We start from the raw sequence: 18,331 nt of genomic DNA on the forward strand, positions 1-18,331 counted from the left end.
TGGTTCACTCAGAGTAGGCTTTCAGTGTTTTTGAGTTCTGCTTTCAGAATATAAAAGGATGATAGAGTACGAATTTAGGAGTACACCAGTGAGAAGACTGCTGTTCTTAGCCTACTTTTTAATCCTTTTAGGTAAGGTCCAGAAAAAAAGACCTGTAAACTTTAGAAGGAGAATTTTTAAGAGGGGATGATCACAGAAAGACTGGAAGGGACTAGTGGGAGCTGTAAATAAAAGCCACACTAGATGAGAAATGTGAGACTGGATATGGGATTTACATTGGCTTTGCATTTGTATTCATTCCGTATTCCTACTCCCAGAAACTGGCCACTCTGGAAAAGTTTGACTATGTTATTGAGCTGTACACTGGGCCACAGGCAGAAAAGGGCCAGTGGGTAGACAAGAAGAGGGAGTGTGGAAGAGCTGAGCACTTGGGAGTCTTGTCTTTTGAATTCTGGCTCTCTGTGCCTAGTACTAGGTAGGCATTTAGTAAATATTTGCTGGGGACAAAATGACTAAAGTTACTCTTGTACTGCAGTTGTTTTGGGGTAGCCTTGCCAAGTGTAATGTGGTGTAGTGGTACCTTGAAGGCTCTCATTTTGTTTGTAATTACCTACTGAAGTATGTTCAAGGTTCAGACTTGTTCAGACTAGAGGAATTCTGGAAGTGGAATGGATTCCTTTCTTTCTTTGCCCCCTACCTTTCCCCTCATCTTTCCACAGGGGATTTGTTTAAGTTGACTCCTGGTTTAGTTCACCCCCTCACCCAAATCTATTCTTGACTCTGTGTTTATTGTAAGTATAATATTTATTCAATGTTTGTTGAATGAGTGAACCAAAGGCATTAAATCTGAAAGAGGGCAAAAGAAAGGTTAAGGTGTATTGAAGCCACCCAGATGGGGGATTTATAGTGAGTCAACCAAGGACCAGAGCAAATAGATGGCTATTCTCTGAAACCAGAGCCCCAGCAAGTTTAAGCTGGTTAGTGGTTAGGTTTCCTTCATTGGAAATCAATCTCGATCTCCTTCAGTTCTTACTGTTCTTGGTCTAACTCTCCAAAAGAGAAGTTATCTTTTATATAAAAAATCCTCTTCCTGGACTACCTATGAAATCATTGATTGCCTTGTTAATAAGATGGAATGGTCGTCTGTCATTTTGGAGAGATAGTATGGGAGGGGATTCAGTGGTTGACTGTTTATGTGGTTCTTTATTTCCTTAATATTTCCTTGCATATTGTCCTCTTAATGACACTGTACAAAGTACAGGTATTGTTATCCCATTTTCCATGAGAAAACTGTATCTCATAGTCAGTTCAGTTGCTCAGTCATGTCCAACTCTTTGCAACCCCATGGACTGCAGCACACCAGGCTTCCCTGTCCATCACCAACTCCTGATGCTTGCTCAAACTCATGTCAATCAAGTCAGTGATACCATCCAACCATCTCATCCTGTGTCATTCCCTTCTCCTCCTGCCTTCAATCTTTCCCAGCATCAGGGTCTTTTCCAATGAGTCAGTTCTTCGCATCAGGTGGCCAAAGTATTGGAGCTTCAGCTTCAGCATCAGTCTTTCCAATGAATATTCAGGACTGATTTCCTTTAGGATGGACTGGTTGGATCTCCTTGCAGTCCAAGATTCTCTCAAGAGTCTTCTCCAACACCACAGTTCCAAAGCATCAATTCTTCAGTGCTCAGCTTTCGTCATGGTCTAACTCTCACATCCATACATGCTGCTGCTGATGCTGCTAAGTCGCATCCAACTCTTGTGCAACCCCATAGTCGGCAGCCCACCAGGCTCCTCTGTCCTTGGGATTCTCCAGGCAAGAATACTGAGTGGGTTGCCATTTCCTTCTCCAATGCATGCATGCATGCTAGGTCACTTCAGTCATGTCCGACTCTGCGCGACCCTATGGTTAGCAGCCCACCAGGCTCCTCCATCCACAGGATTCTCTAGGCAAGAATACTGGAGTGGGTTGCCATTTCGTTCTCCAACATCCATACATGACTACTTGAAAAGCCACAGCTTTGACTATATGGATCTTTGTCAGTAAACTAATGTCTCTACTTTTCAATATGCTGTCTAGCTTTGTCGTATCTTTCCTTCCAAGCAGTAAGCATCTTAGAGGTCATTGTAAATTGTTTAAGACCTCAGAGAACTAGTAAAATAGCAGAGACAAAATTTTTAATCCCAAGGTTTTTTTTCTTTGTTTATATTATCTCGGGTATGGTAATCATTATCATTTATTGAATATGTATTATGAGTCAAGGGGATGACAGAGGACGAGTTGGCTGGATGGTATCACTGACTCAATGGACATGAGTTTGAACAAGCCCCAGGAGATGGTGAAGTACAGGGAAGCCTGGCATGCTGCAATTCGTGGAGTCGCAAAGAGTCAGACAGCTGAGCAACTGAACAACAACACTGTCCTTAAATCTTTTTTTCATCGAGTCACATGGCCTGTTCCCTAACATCATTGCTGTTTTGGTTCAGTGTTGCCTCTCATTGGGATCCTCCTTGACCACCCATTTATAAATGTTATTAAGTATACATACCCACCTTTAATTCTTACCTTTTTCTTGCTTTATTTATCTCCTTATAATTTATCCCCTAGGACTTATCTATGACTTTTAAAATTGTGTATCTTTTTTAATAGAATGTAAGCTCTGTGAGGACAGTCTTTGATGTACCCTTGGTACCATGAAAAAGTATCTCAATATAATAAGTGGTATTTGCTACACAAATTCATAATCCTCATAAAAAGTTCCACAAGTTTCACTGACAAGGAAAATTATACCCAAGAAATATCTTGTGCAAGGGCATCCAACTGAAAGGCTAAGAGAACCCAATTTGGGTTGCAAGGGATTGAGATTCAGTGTTCTACTATGTATTTTTAAAATTTTGTTTCCCAAGGTGTGGGAGAAGTACTGCAGAGGCTGTGACAGAATGTAAGGACCAGGTTCTGTCCTTTTCTTCTCCATTCATTCCTACAGCAATTTACCTTACTTGTTTGATATATTGAAATTTAATGTGAGGTTTTGTGTGTTTTTAACGGCCTATCACTTTATAAAAGATTTACAAACCATTATGCTACATCATGCTGCTTTCCAGGAAAAAATCCATTCAAGGTTGGATTTATTTTCAAAGAAAGGCAAAAATATTGTGATGAGAGAATACTCATCATACTTTAGAAGAAGTAAAAAAATATTAAATACTGTAAGTGTTTTTGCAGCAGAAAGAAAATTTGTGGTTATTTTACCTCTTCTAAAATATAAAAATTTAGTGAGCCCAAACTCCTGAGTGTTGGGACTTTGTCAGAATAACTCATGCTGTAATGCTTTCAAGATATTGGGAATGAATGGAAAAACTATAGATCATGAGCTCTCCAAGGGGGAGATTCTGAGCATACCACTGCTAAGTGGTAGACGGTTGATGGATTCAGCAAACATTTGTTGAGGACTTACTATGCACTTGGCATTATAAGAAGAGAAACAAAGAGCTTATCCCAAAGACATAGTTAAATTACAAGAGACATGTGTTCATATACTTGGTATATCTTGCTAATCTCTTGCAGGTGATGGCCCAAAGGAGGCATTTAAGAGAGACAGAAGGTAGTCTTAATGGACTATGGATCCCATCTAGTGCGGCACTATTTTGGGTTATGTTCAAATTATGTATGCTTTTCTAGAATTGTAATAAGTATGGCATGGGTACAAGAACTAGGTGTACCTAGGTTGTGTTGCATTTTGGAAAAAGTGATTTATTTGGCATGATGTTTCATGTTCATTTAATAAATGCTGGTTGAGTTATCTTATTAAAATTTTACCATAACCCTATGATACAAACACAGTTCTTCTCCCTCTTTTAGAGTTGAAGGAAATGAGACTCAAAGCTATTAAGTTATGATGCCCCCAATCAATAGTCCCCAACCTTTTTGGCACCAGGGATCAGTTCTGTTAAAGACAACTTTTCCAGGAACTGTGGGTGAGGGGGAATTGGTCTCAGGATAATTCAAATGCATTTGTTGTGCACTTGATTTCTTTTATTATTAAATCAGTCCCAAAGGTTGGGGACTTCTACCCCAAACCATTCTTGAATTAGATGGTAGGACCAAGATTTTAACTTTAAAATCCATGTTCTTAATCATTGTGCTATGTTGCTTTCCATACTTCTTTCATTGCCAATCTTTTTATATGTTTTCAGTTTTTAAGAGGAAGGTGGTTTATTCTCTGCTGAGAGTATTACACATTAGCCAAAGTAAGATAAATAATATGTCTAAACATTGTAAGTACTCTGATGCAAACTCAACCACTAAATGAAGAAAAGATGGAGTTTAAATAATCAGTTGACCTGGGCCAAACAATGGTAGGGGTGCCTTCTGCCTTTTAGCAATATTCTTGCCTAGAGAATCCCACGGACAGAGGAGCCTGGTGGGCTAGAGTCCATGGGGTCACAAAGAGTCAGACACGACTGAGCAACTAACACACACACAAAGAAAAACTTTTAGCAAATTGAGTGAGTGAAAAAAGTACAATCTTTGGCTAGTCTGTAGGGTTTAAATATAGTGAGCTTCCTCTGTGTTGCACATGAGTAGAATTCGATAACTGTTTGGAATTCTTAGTGTAGAATTGTGGTTGGTACGGTTTTTTGTTAGTGCAGTTTCCATGGAGAAAGTAACAAACCTTTAGCTGCCCCAGAACTCCCAGGTTCTCTCCCAGTGTGAAGCTTTAACAGTAATCAGGGATCTTTGAGGACCTGCTCAGCCAGCTTCAGAAAGGGAGGAAGAAAACAAAACAAGGTAGGCCAGGAGAGAGAGAGCAGCCTGATAACTACTACCTCACTGTTTAAGAAATGGCAGTTTGGAATTTGAAATATTTAACTATCTTGTTTATATTTTCATAAAAATATACATGCAACATATGCTCTGAATTCTTATATATATTTGGAAGTTAAAATATGTGTGTATGCATGCACGAAAGCTGTAATTCCTGTACTAAATATAGACCAGCTGACTTCAGGGGTACATATTGTACATTAGCCAATGTATGCCTGGTGTTGAGATAAACTGAGATAATGCTACGCTTGCTCACTCTCCCCCGCCCCCCTGCCACACTCATCCTGTATACTCACATATTTTGTTATAATGTACTATGTATCCATTGTTTACATATAAATTGCACTCTATGCATATATTTACAGCACCCTGTTCATTTTTACATTTGTGTGTTCACACCAATTATCGAAAAATGAAATTTTCTTTATCTCCCACCACCATCACATACTCATATTTCAGGCTTGAAAATTCTGGCTACAGTTTTTTCGTGTTGTTTTGGCAACAACCCAGAGTAATCTATTTCCTCGTTCCTTTAATTCGCACAGTGTGCTCCCCGTGTGTGTGTGTGTGTGTGTGTGTGTGTGTGTGTGTGTGTGTGTGATGGAACGCATGAAGGGGCTGGTACCGATTCTCCCCCAGCAGATACAGGGGAGGAGGGGCAGTTGCTGGCAGGCAGGCACAGCTGGAGAGAAGAGGCTGCAACCAGGAGAGGGGCTGGTAAGGCCTTTGGGGCAGGGCAGGAAAAGACATGCAAGCTCTGCCAAAATGTGCATCTCTCCCTACTCCAGCTGGAGCTTTCGCTCCTCACATAACTCTGCCATCCATATGTGAGTAAACGCCTTGTTTCAGTGACACAGAAAAAGTTTGAGCCTGGCCTTTTGACTCAAACAGTCAAAACTTCATTTAAATAAAAGGGAATAGGCTGAGTCTAAATTCTCATTCTAAAAGCCAGGAAGACCTCATCATGAGAAATGAACATTCCACTAAAAATGGAAACAAGCCCATTTTAACACACATTTTCAGTATCACGAGTTTGGATAGTATCAGGAAATGCTGGCGAGGAGGTAACAGCCAAGATTTCTTCAAATCCTCCTATTTGCCCTCCCAACTCTATCTTTCCATCTAAAACTGTTGCTCCTATTAAAAAAAAAATAAGCTCAGATTATCTGCACTAGTAGAATGCATATACATATGCATATTCTAAAACCTAGCAAGCAGCTTAAAAGCAGGGACCAATTTATCCCTAATATATCCCTTGGTGCAATAGGAAATAGTTGTGGCAGTGATGCAAAGGAATTAATTGCTGCTAATATCAAGAACCTTCAGTCGGCTCAACACTTTGAAAATCTGGTTCCATGAAATAACATGCGGTTTGATAAAATTGGAAGTTCACCAAGATCTACAGCTTTATTTATAATATTAGAAAATTCTGGGCAGGTAGGAATCATGTTGAAATAGCTGCTCATGGGCATTCTCACTGGTTGTTACTTAAGCAGCCTTTAGTCCTTATATATGCTGCAAAGAGCATGCTGGTTTTCTACAGAGTCATCAAGAAGTCACTATCTTATCCACTGACACCCATGTCAGGCATCACCCTTCAGGAGAGGTGTGAGCGTGAGTCCTATGGAAGCAAATAGCCAATACAAAGCACACATAACCCTGGTTCTTGTGTTTGCAATCCTCTCTGTCATCAGAGAGGCAATGAGAGGACCTTTCTCAATCCAACTGTGAGTTAGAGAATGATATCAGATGCAACTTGGCAGAGGAACACACAGAACAGCTCAGAGAAGGATATAATAAAATTGTTGTGGTTGAGGCAAATATCCTCATTCCTCCGGTGTGGAACCCACATGGGAAACATTACTTTGTGGTGTTGTTTCTAGCAAGTCTTAATAGTAACGCATTTCCTACTAGCAGCCAACATTTGCACCTCATCCAAGTGGCCCATGTGAGTGTTGTTTTTCCTAATTATAAAAAAGCAGAAAGCAAAAACTTGTATCTCTGTATTAGTGCTTCGAGCTTTAGGCCTGCATCATAAAGGCGGGCTGATTGCCCACTACTCAAGTATCTCGACAGTGAAGCCAAGAAATGGCTTTCTATCTACTGAGATAAGCATGTTATAAGTTGGCTTCATGTGTGAATGGAAGAGAGTGCCATTCAGTGGAGAGAGCGCCTCTACTTCCTATGATAGTAGGCCACACTGAAGACTCAGATGGTTATGGATATTCAAGGCCAGATTTCAACAACTGAGGAAATCAAGTGTTTATAAGATGCTTTCTCTGGTACTATTATGTTTCCTTAGTTTTAAAGGGAATACATGTAAAAATTCGTTGCTCAAAAAAATGAGATATGCTGTGCATTAGGCTCTGTCTTGCATTGACTTATATATTTGTAACTAGGGAGTAGGAGACCTTAGACTTACTGTCATTGAGCCCTGCTGCTCTTAGTACTATGGATCAGTGAAGTCCTAAAATGGCACATTATTATATTCCATTGGAATGGTAAGTCAGATTAATTTATCATTGAGAAAGGGGAAATGGAAACATCTAGTTTTTTGGTTTTTTGTTTTCCTTTCATTGTGTCTCAAGATTGCCATCCCCAGAATTGGATTTAATGAGGCCTTGGCCAGGTTGAAGATGGCGAAAGTGTTTAGTGGCAGATTTTTGCTTACTTGCCAGTCTCATCTTTCCACTTCACTGCTGAGCTAATTGACACTTGCTGCCAAGAGTCGACCCATCTGCTCTCAGAGGACCCATGAAGAACCCTAAAACGCTCTAGCCAGTTGGCCTCCCAGTGGAGGATAGGTCAGATTTTGTCCTTCATTTATACAAAAAACAAGTCCCTGCCAGGCGCTGCCTCAGGTTGCAAGGTTGGTTGTAGATATGAGAAGTTAGTTGCATTTGTGGGGGGAAAAGTAGTCTGGGATAGAGTGAAACTGCAGCTTTCCAGAGCCCTCCCAACTGGCCCCAGTTCCCCCAATGCATTCCCCCACCCCAACTTGTTACTTAGAATGCTTCTAAGTATGTACATGCATGCCCAGTTGTGTCCGCCTCTTTGTAGCCCCCTGGACTGTAGCCCGCCAGGCTCCTCTGGCCATGGAATTTCCCAGGCAAGAATACTGGAGTGGGTTGCCATTTCTTACTCCAGGAGGTCTTCCCAACCCAGGGATCAAACCTGCATCTCCCGCATTGGCAGGCAGTTTCTTCCCTGCATCACCTGGGAAGCCCGCATACTTGGTGTTTGTAAGTTATGCACAGTTATTTATACTGTAAATGAGAGCTTTATGTGGTAAGAGTAATGGGACTGGGTTTTCTTTCCTTTTCTCTGTATCCCTCATGGGCCACCGGAGTATTCCTAAAATCATGAACCCTGGGGTATTTCAACACCTTTCCTCCCTGATTCATAAACTAAGAAAGCTCATCTCAAAAGTTGTAACGTAAAAGGTTAGATTATCCTGTATGCTGTGGCCAGAGTTCCTCCCTCATCCCCCAACTCTCGGCCTCTTGATTTTTTCCAAGGTTGAGACTAGGTTAAACTCCTTTTTCCTTGTGAAGGAACTGACTGTAAACTTCAAGGCCTGAGCACTTGCTTATTTTGGTTTAAAGGAACCTCAGCCCAAAGGCTCCTATTACAGAGTGAAGTGGGGAGAAGTGGGTTGAAGCCTGCCCTTCCTTTTGTTTCTTTTGTTATGATCTGGTTGTTAAGGGTAGAGAGGGGTGAAAAACAGGGCAAAAGCCCATTGAGCCCTTGAGTTGATAACCTTGGCTTTCAGGAGGCTGGGCTGTGTGTTTCCATGACTCTCCTGGAATACCCAGTACAAACTGCTGCCCAAACCAAACCCCATTATAACCTTTTAAGCAAACCTATGTTTTGCTTAAAGAGAGAAGCTGCCGCTCTCAACCGTTTCCCAGAGCTCAGCCTCCTTTCGGCTCTCTGGCATGTCAGCACTTGCCTCCTGTTTTTCCCATTGCGTGCCTCCCCAGCTCAGCCACAGGGGCCCCACCTCTCCCAGAATTGGGGTATGTGACCCTGGAGCCCAGACAGCCTTGCACATAAATCTTCCTGGTCCACCTGCAGTTCATCTGTCAGCGGCCGCCCCACTTCTCCACTGGATGTGCTATTCCCACACATCCGTCAGACAACCCTGAAGCCTCCGCGGGCCATTGGAAATTCAGACGGGCCCTGTCCCATCTCCGGGTCTTCATCTGTCTTCTGTATCATTGCCTGCCAGGCCCAGGCTCTTCCACACTTGAGACCTGAGCTCGGAGCAGATCAGCAGCCACACCACAAGTATGGCCAGTTGCCATAAGGGTACCTTATCTGAACTGGTGCTCTTTTCCCAGCAATAGGTACTCCAGAGCAGCTTATATCATCCTAGAGGCTGAGGAAGATAGGGAACTAGAGAGGCTCAAAGCTTCTGATTGGCTTAAACCAGATATGAGCAATTTTTCCAAGTTATCTGCCCTTTTTTGAACTAGAAGCTGGTTTTCCCAATATGACACGTAATGGTATATTGTAGGGAAATGAATACAGTAATGAAGGCTTTTAAGTCTCTTCTCGATGCTAGGTTACATGAAAGAAAAATGCATAGCCCAGTGGTTCAAAAGCACAGGTTTGATCTAATTATTCTATTTATTAGCTGAGTGACCTTGGGCAGGTTAATCTATCAAAACTGTTTATAAAAATAGCATATAGTAAGTACCAAGAGTTGTGAGCATTAAAAAAAAAAAAAAAAAAAAGGCGTCTCCCAAAATTGCAGTTTCAAAGTGCCTGGCGCATAGCAAGCAATGGGTAAATGTTAATTATTATGTTATTGGCTTCTTAGAAGAAACGGGATCTTTAAATGAGGAAAGATCGACAATGAGTGGCGCAGACACTGAGTCCTAGACAATTTTGGGAAAGAAGGACCTGAGAAGTCTTCAGAGAGGCAAACGCAGGGCTGGGACTGGAAGAATGAGTAGAACTTAGATCATTTGATCTGGGAGAGTTCACATTTTCCTGCAAATTGGAGGAGCTTGTAGCAGAAAGAGAATGGAACTGGGGATTAGAAGCCCTGGTCTCTCTGTTTTCTGCACTTACTCAGCATGAGCTTGGGTGTACCACTGAGCCTTGATTTCCTGATGGTAGAGAAGGGGCCAGGAATATCTGCTTTGCCTGGCTCCCAGTACTGTTGGATGAGTCATGAAAAAATGGTTTGAAAATGGTATTGTGTGACATAAGAATAAAGTCATTATTAAATCCTTTAATTTAGAAAAAGAGGATCCCAGAAGAGTCCCTACCTATGACTAACTATATAACCTACATGACACTGTGTTGTGGAAGAGGTGCCGATAGCCCTAGTAAGGTCATAGCCCAATGTTAGCACACCCATCCTGACTCTTCTTCCTAGGCTCTTTGGGAGTCTCTGTTCATAGTGTCTGAGTTCCTACATCGATTCCCACAGATAATCACAACAATGATAATATTAGTAAACAATCACTACCATTTATTTGGCACATACAATCAGTTAGACACTCTGCTAAGTATTTATAAACATCATCCCTCTTGGTTCTCAAACAATGTCATGAAACAGCTATTGTTATTTCCAGTTTAGAGGTAATTAATCCCCTAGAGAAGGAAATGGCAACCCATGCCAGTATTCTTGCCTGGGAAATCCCATGGACAGAAGAACCTGGTGAGCTACAGTCCATGGCGTCGCCAAAGAGTCGGACACAACTTAGCGACTAAAACAACAACAAAGTTGAGGCTTAGAGAAATAATTTACTTTGGCTCCATTTACTTAGTAAGTAAGTGACAGCTTGATTTGACTCAGATTTCTTTGACTCCAAAGCTTAAGTTCTTTGTGCCATTTTACTGTTAATTTTTAAGGGGAAGAATGCTTCCCCACCCCCCAGATATGTGTCAGTTTTCCTGCGGAGAATTAAGCATGAGTTAAATGAATAAAATGGTTAATATTTAGGGAGTCCCTCTCCTGTTACTTATGGCTCCACAGTGTTTCCTTATAACACCACATGCTCTTCCTAGTCCAGAGACTGGGGTATAACAAAGAGAATAATCCCTTGTAGTCATCCTGGGGTTTATATTAATATAGTCATTGTTACATTTGAACGTCAGAAAAAGTTCTTGAAACTATGTTATCCTGTTGTACTCATGAGGACACCAAGGCTAATGGACGTCAAGGAACTGACCCAGATTCCCAGCTAATAATTGGGAGAGCTGTCTAGAATATTACAACTGTTACTAATAAAATAATAGCAAGAGTGTGGTGTTATTAATAACCCTATAAACAATGTCCGACATGAAACAATAAGACGGTTTCCTCCTTGAACCTTGGAATGCAATGGTGTGATGCTTGTGCTTGAGTATACTTAAAATTATGTCTGTGTTACTGACATTTAAATAACCAAATCCTGAAACTTGCTGGAAAATGAAAAGGTTTATTTTCTTGAGTAATAACGGCTGAAATAGAAGGGAAGGGAGATCAGCTAGTCGATTCTTATCACGGCACAAAGGTTTCTGAATGTCAAATGTTAAACTCTTCTACATTCAGTAGGAATTTTGCTCTGAATCTCCAGTTCCCTGGGGTACCTTTCCTGTCTGTGCCTGTCAGCTTCATTGTTATGTATTTTAGATAAAGCTTTCCCCAACATTCAAAACTCCTTCCGGCCCTTCCTTTTAGGACAGAGACATAAATAACGGGTGTACTATGCCTTTTCATTTTTGTTTTCTTTTACCTTGTTCTTCCCGTATGCCCACCCCGCCTCCAATCTTCAGAAGTATAAAGCTAAGGTAAAAAGAGCTTTTTAAAAAAGGTTGGATGGGGGGAGAAAAGGGGGCTCTGGGGAAGTATGCAAATGACAGAAATGTCTATGGGAAAATTAAGGGAAGTGAAATTCAGCAAGAAAGAAATTCATTGATGTTGTGATGAAACGTTGTCACTGGAGATGATGACAAATAAGAATCCGTTCCCATGGGGACTGGCCAGCTACCTACTCATCATTTGACCCATAGCTGGATGCTGGCTAGCTGAAGAATTGACCCAAAAGATGACAAGATGGTTTTAGCCCTGTCGTCTCATCAGCATTCAGGAACCCCTTAGGGGATGAAGGGGAGAGGATAAAGAAGGATCAAAGATGAAAGCTGAGCCATGGAAAGAAAAATGTTTTTAATTACACTGAGAAGGATTGTGGGTCCACCTGTAGCTTTTTGTTGAGAATGTCCTTTGTTTTCCTCTGTCTGCAGGGATCATGGCAGGATACAGACCCAGAATCTGTCTGGCCTCTTGGAAGTTTCCGCCTTGGTAGCGGGTCCTCTCGAATTTAACGGATACATTCAGGATTTAATCTCTCTGTGGGCTATCTTTACTCTAATAGATTCTGTTATGCTTGCCGAGCAACCTGGATTTGGTTGGCATGCTAAAAGAGATTGCTTTAGAGAGGGAAAATCTACCCCACGGTGGAGAGTGAGGTTTCTACTGTGAGTCACTCTCACAGTCCTTGTCCGAAGGGCACCCAGGGGTCGTCTCAGGCAGTGGGGTCAAAGGAGGCCAGATCACCCGCTGGGAGTCCAGAGACCCTCAAGCTCCACATGCCTCTTTTTTTTTTTTTTTCCACATACACAATAGAAATTACAATTTCATCTTACTACTCTGTGATGACAGATAAATTAACTCAGATCAAAAGCCAAAGGAAAATACTGAATTCTGAAGTTCACTTCCTTCAGGATAGGAATGTTACATTTATTCTGTTCTCCTTACAGTAATGATCAAGCTGGAATACCCGGAACTAATCAGGACAATTTAACTTAGTTCGGTAGAACTGATAGCACAGTAGTCAGGTAATGACAGATAGGCATTGTTTTGGAGGGTACGTTACTTCAAATTCATATCCCTTTTTCTTATTGGTGGTAGAATTCAGCAATTCTAAACTTCAAAGTTTTGACTTTCATAGGAATTATGAAAAATTCCGAATGAAATGTAAATTATTAAAATCTAATTCTCATGAGACTGTGTATGGCTTATGGTATTCTGCCAAGAGTTTCATAGCATTGATTCAAATGAGTTTGAAAAGAAATCGTGGGAGGTTGTTAGGTCTAAGAATTCACAGAGTGAAGCAGTGTTGCACAGACGGAAGCTTGGGTTCTGAGGCAGAATGTTACTGGTTTTGGATCCCAGCTTTACTACTTACTGGTTTTGTGACCTTGAGCAAGCTTTTTTTAACGATGGAGATGTGTAGTTTGTAGGGTTCCTGGAAGGATTAAATTGTCATATGCTTGTGAGGTGCTCATAACAATGTCCTACACATGATTAATGTGGGCAGTTCTTTTAAAAATGAAGCCAGATAGAGTGTCATAACATGGACACTGAGGAGTTACTGACCAAGAGGAGTGAATCCCAGTGGAGAGAGCTTTCTTCTGAGACCCTTTATTCATTGTCTTGTGTGTCTGGACTCTGTATGTAAGTAACTGCTTCCACTAATGAAGAATGCCACTTTAGGCCCACCCTAACAAGAAGGCCAAAGGCAGATACCACCCCTCTGCTCCCCCATCCCCACCAGAGTCCATCTCCCATCACCCAGTAACCACCTCCCACCCCAACCCTAGGAACAATTCCGCAGCCAACCCACTGTGTGCCTTGGCTGATAATGTTAATGGAAGTTCTATTCCTCAGATTCTGTGATTTTAAAATTCAAACTTTCAAGCCACTATTGCAGCTTTTCTTAACTTTGTCTGGGACAGCAAAACTGAGCAGGTGAATACACAGGTTTTTATAGACAAGACAGTTCTGAGTTTTAAATGAGGGAGTGAAGTCTTATATTTTGTGGTTCACTGATATTAAATGTCAGTACTTACACTGTGGTGTCCTGTGCCTAGTATATGGTAAGTACCACTATATGGCGGTTATCATAATTTTCTGAAGAACGTTGGAATCTCTTTGCAACAGATTTATAATTTACAGGATACTGTCTTGATGATTTCAACGCAGTGTCTCTCTCTGAGCAGCTTTGTTTAACATAGCTTCAACACATTTATCTTATGAAGGAATTCCACCTATCCTGGGTTTTCTGGTTACTTGTTGCCATGTAAGAACCGCCCCTTGCCACACCCCGCCCCGCCCCCACCCCAACCCAAAATGTAGTGACATAGACAACTTTTTTCATGCCTACAGATTCAATGGTTCAGGCATTGCAAGGCTGGCATCTCTGTTCCATAATGCCTAGGACTCCATCAACGAAAGCCAGGGGCTAGAATTATCCAGAGACTTCTTGACTCATATCTGGAGCCAGGCGGAGATGACTTGAATACTTGCTTGGCTAGAGCTACCAAGCAAATACTTCACTGTGGCCTCTCCATGTGTCTAGGACTTCTTACAGCAGGGTGGTTGAGAGCATTCCAAGAGAGACAGGCAGAAGCTGTATGGCTCTTTATCATCAGTTCAGTTCAGTTCAGTTGCTCAGTCATGTCCGACTTTTTGCGAGCCATGAATTGTAGCACGCCAGGCCTTCCTGTCCATCACCAACTCCTGGAGTTCCCTCAAACTCAGGTCCATTGAGTTGGTGATGCCGTCCCACCATCTCATCCTCTGTCGTCCCCTTTTCCTCCTGCCCCCAATCCCTCCCAGCATCAGAGTCTTTTCCAATGAGTCAACTCTTTGCATGAGGTGGCCAAAGTACTAGAGTTTCAGCTTTAGCATCATTCCTTCCAAACAACACCCAGGACTGATCTCCTTCAGAATGGATTGGGTGGATCTCCTTGCAGTCCAAGGGACTCTCAAGAGTCTTCTCCAACACCACAGTTTAAAAACATCAATTCTTCAGTGCTCAGCCTTCTTCACAGTCCAACTCTCACATCCATACATGATTACAGGAAAAACCATAGCCTTGACTAGACGGACCTTTGTTGGCAAAGTAATATCTCTGCTTTTGAATATGATATCTAGGTTGGTCATAATTTTCCTTCCAAGGAGTAAGCGTCTTTTAATTTCATGGCTGCAGTCACCATCTGCAGTGATTTTGGAGCCCCCAAAAATAAAGTCTGTCACTGTTTCTACTGTTTGCCCATCTATTTCCCATGAAGTGATGGGACCAGAAGCCATGATCTTCATTTTCTGAATGTTCAGCTTTAAGCCAACCTTTTCACTCTCCTCTTTCACTTTCATCAAGAGGCTTTTTAGTTCCTCTTCACTTTCTGCCATAAGGGTGGTGTCATCTGCATATCTGAGGTTATTGATATTTCTCCCGGCTATCTTGGTTCCAGCTTGTGTTTCTTCCAGTCCAGCGTTTCTCATGATGTACTCTGCATAGAAGTTAAATAAGCAGGGTGACAATATACAGCCTTGACACACTCCTTTTTCTATTTGGAACCAGTCTGTTGTTCCATGTCCAGTTCTAACTGTTGCTTCCTGGCCTGCATACAGATTTCTCAAGAGGCAGGTCAGGTGGTCTGGTATTCCCATCTCTTTCAGAATTTTCCACAGTTTGTTGTGATCCACACAGTCAAAGGCTTTGGCATAGTCAATAAAGCAGAAATAGATGTTTTTCTGAAACTCTCTTGCTTTTTCCATGATCCAGCAGATGTTGGCAATTTGATCTCTGGTTCCTCTACCTTCTCTAAAACCAGCTTGAGCGTCTGAAAGTTCACAGTTCAATTACTGCTGAAGCCTGGCTTGGAGAATTTTGAGCATTAGTTTACTAGCATATGAGATGAGTGCAATTGTGCAGTAGTTTGAGCATTCTTTGGCATTGCCTTTCTTTGGGATTGGAATGAAAACTGACCTGATCCAGTCCTGGGGCCACTGCTGAGTTTTCCAAAATTGCTGGCTTATTGAGTGCAGCACTTTCACAGCATCATCTTTCAGGATTTGAAACAGCTCAATGGGAATCCCATCACCTCCACTAGCTTTGTTCATAGTGATGTTTTCTAAGGCCCACTTGACTTTACATTCCAGGATATCCGGCTCTAGGTGAGTGACAATACCATCATGATTATCTTGGTCGTGAAGATCTTTTTTGTACAGTTCTTCTGTGTATTCTTGCCACCTCTTCTTAATATCTTCTGCTTCTGTTAAGTCCATGCCATTTCTGTCCTTTATCGGAGCCCATCTTTGCATGAAATGTTCCCTTGGTGTCTCTAATTTTCTTGAAGAGATCTCTAGTCTTTCCCATTCTGTTGTTTCCCTCTATTTCTTTGCATTGATCGCTGAGGAAGGCTTTCTTATCTCTTCTTGCTATTCTTGGAACTCTGCATTCAGATGCTTATATCTTTCCTTTTCTCCTTTGCTTTTCGCCTCTCTTCTTTTCACAGCTATTTGTAAGGCCTCCCCAGACAGCCATTTTGCTTTTTTGCATTTCTTTTCCATGAGGATGGTCTTGATCCCTGCCTCTGTACAATGTCACGAACCTCATTCCATAGTTCATCAGGCACTCTATCAGGTCTAGGCCCTTAAGTCTATTTCTCACTTCCACTGTATAATCATAAGGGATTTGATTTAGGGCATGCCTGAATGGTCTAGCGGTTTTCCCTATTTTCTTCAATTTAAGTCTGAATTTGGGAATAAGGAGTTCATGATCTGAGCCACCTTTAGCTCCCGGTCTTGTTTTTGCTGACTGTATAGAGCTTCTCCATCTTTGGCTGCAAAGAATATAATCCATCTGATTTCGGTGTTGACCATGTGGTGATGTTCATGTGTAGAGTCTTCTCTTGTGTTGTTGGAAGAGGGTGTTTACTATGACCAGTGTGTTCTCTTGGAAAAACTCTATTAGCCTTTGTTTACCCTGCTTCATTCCATATTCCAAGGCCAAATTTGCCTGTTACTGCAGGTGTTTCTTGACTTCCTACTTTTGCATTCCAGTCCCCTATAATGAAGAGGACATCTTTTTTGGGTGTTAGTTCTAAAAGGTCTTGTAGGTCTTCATAGAACTGTTCACCTTCAGCTTCTTCAGCATACTGGTTGGGGCATAGACTTGGATTACTGAGATATAAAATGGTTTGCCTTGGAAACAAACAGAGATCATTCTGTCGTTTTTGAGATTGCATCCAAGTACTGCATTTCGGACTCTCTTGTTGACCATGATGGCTACTCCATTTCTTCTAAGGGATTCCTCCCCACAGTAGTAGATATAATGGTCATATGAGTTAAATTCACCCATTCCAGTCCATTTTAGTTTGCTGATTCCTAGAATGTCGATGTTCACTCTTGTCATCTCATTTGACCACTTCCAATTTGCCTTGATTCATGGACCTGACATTCCAGGTTCCTATGCAATATTGCTCTTTTCAGCATCGGACCTTGCTTCTATCACCAGTCATATCCACAACTAGGTATTGTTTTTGCTTTGGCTCCATCCCTTCATTCTTTCTGGAGTTATTTCTCCACTGATCTCCAGTAGCATGTGCCAGTATCACCCTCCACCAAGTTATATAACAACCAAAATTGTCTCCAAACTTTGCCCAGCACCCCCCGAGAGGTAAAATCACCAGTGGGACATTTAAACCACATTTGCACATTTTATTACAAAGACCTCAACAAGAATAATGTATGTTTTGTTTTTTTTTTTAATAGTGAAAACTCTTAACTCAGGGAGTCGAGTTACAGGTGGGCATGTTAGTTTTTGAGACACACAGTTCCTCCTTTGAAAATGCTGAAATGAATTTGAGCAACCTATTATCGCATTAAACATTACACTCATACTCTTTTTCTGGTGTCTGGACATTTTTCTAAACTTTCTAGCGTGTACAATATTTAACAAGGTTGAGAACCTCAGTTATTTAATTGAAACTCTGAAAGTGCCAGAGTGTCACTGGTACAAAATCAAAATCTTAAAGCAAACATGAAAGGAATAAATGAAGATATTCTGATTTGGCTCCATGTTCTCAGCTTGTAAGCTACTGGATTGTGTGCGATACGTGACCCAAAGGAGATGATTAGTTCTCCTCTAGTGTGCTGGTAATGAATAGCTCTACAAAACCAATTAGCTATAATTCTATCAGTCGTTTCATTTGGGTAACATTTTGTTTAAGGGGAAGAAAAACAACACTGTTTTCCTTGGAGATCTGTAATTAAGCTGTGATATTTGGTGGGGACGATTGAGGAAAAAGCAGTCTGCTTAGCAATTTGCTTTTGCTATTCCCATGTGAAAGTGTATGATGATGTAGTGCTCTGTTAAGAAAGACATTAACCCATGTTCAATGTATAACAGACCAAATACAAGTCTATTTCTAACTATATGTATTTTATTTTATATGGATGTCTGCACTGTACAACTTCAGAGATTCTCCATTCACATGAAAGGCTGTGAATGGTGCCCCCTGGAGCTGTGTAACAGAACATACTGAATATCATTTCCCTTAGTGTATTTTCCTCCTCAAAAATCTGTGTGAATACAGCACTATGAATAGTGGCACTTTTTTCTTCCAGTCATTGTTTTGCTCTGTAACCCCTAACACTCACTGCCATGTCAACAATAACATCAATAGGCTGTTTTCTCCACCCAGGGCATTTTTATGGAT

The 18,331-nt window shown here is 41.4% G+C and overlaps 1 protein-coding gene across 1 annotated transcript in view; it reads left to right on the forward strand.

Annotated features, from left to right (window-relative positions):
• The window catches only part of CACHD1 (cache domain containing 1), a 235,687-nt gene that overhangs the window by 110,462 nt on the left and 106,894 nt on the right, over window positions 1–18,331 (forward strand). The gene's annotated exons all lie outside the window — the stretch shown is intronic.

Source organism: Capra hircus, chromosome 3 (assembly GCF_001704415.2).
Source record: "Capra hircus breed San Clemente chromosome 3, ASM170441v1, whole genome shotgun sequence".
NCBI classification, from domain to species: domain Eukaryota; kingdom Metazoa; phylum Chordata; class Mammalia; order Artiodactyla; family Bovidae; genus Capra; species Capra hircus.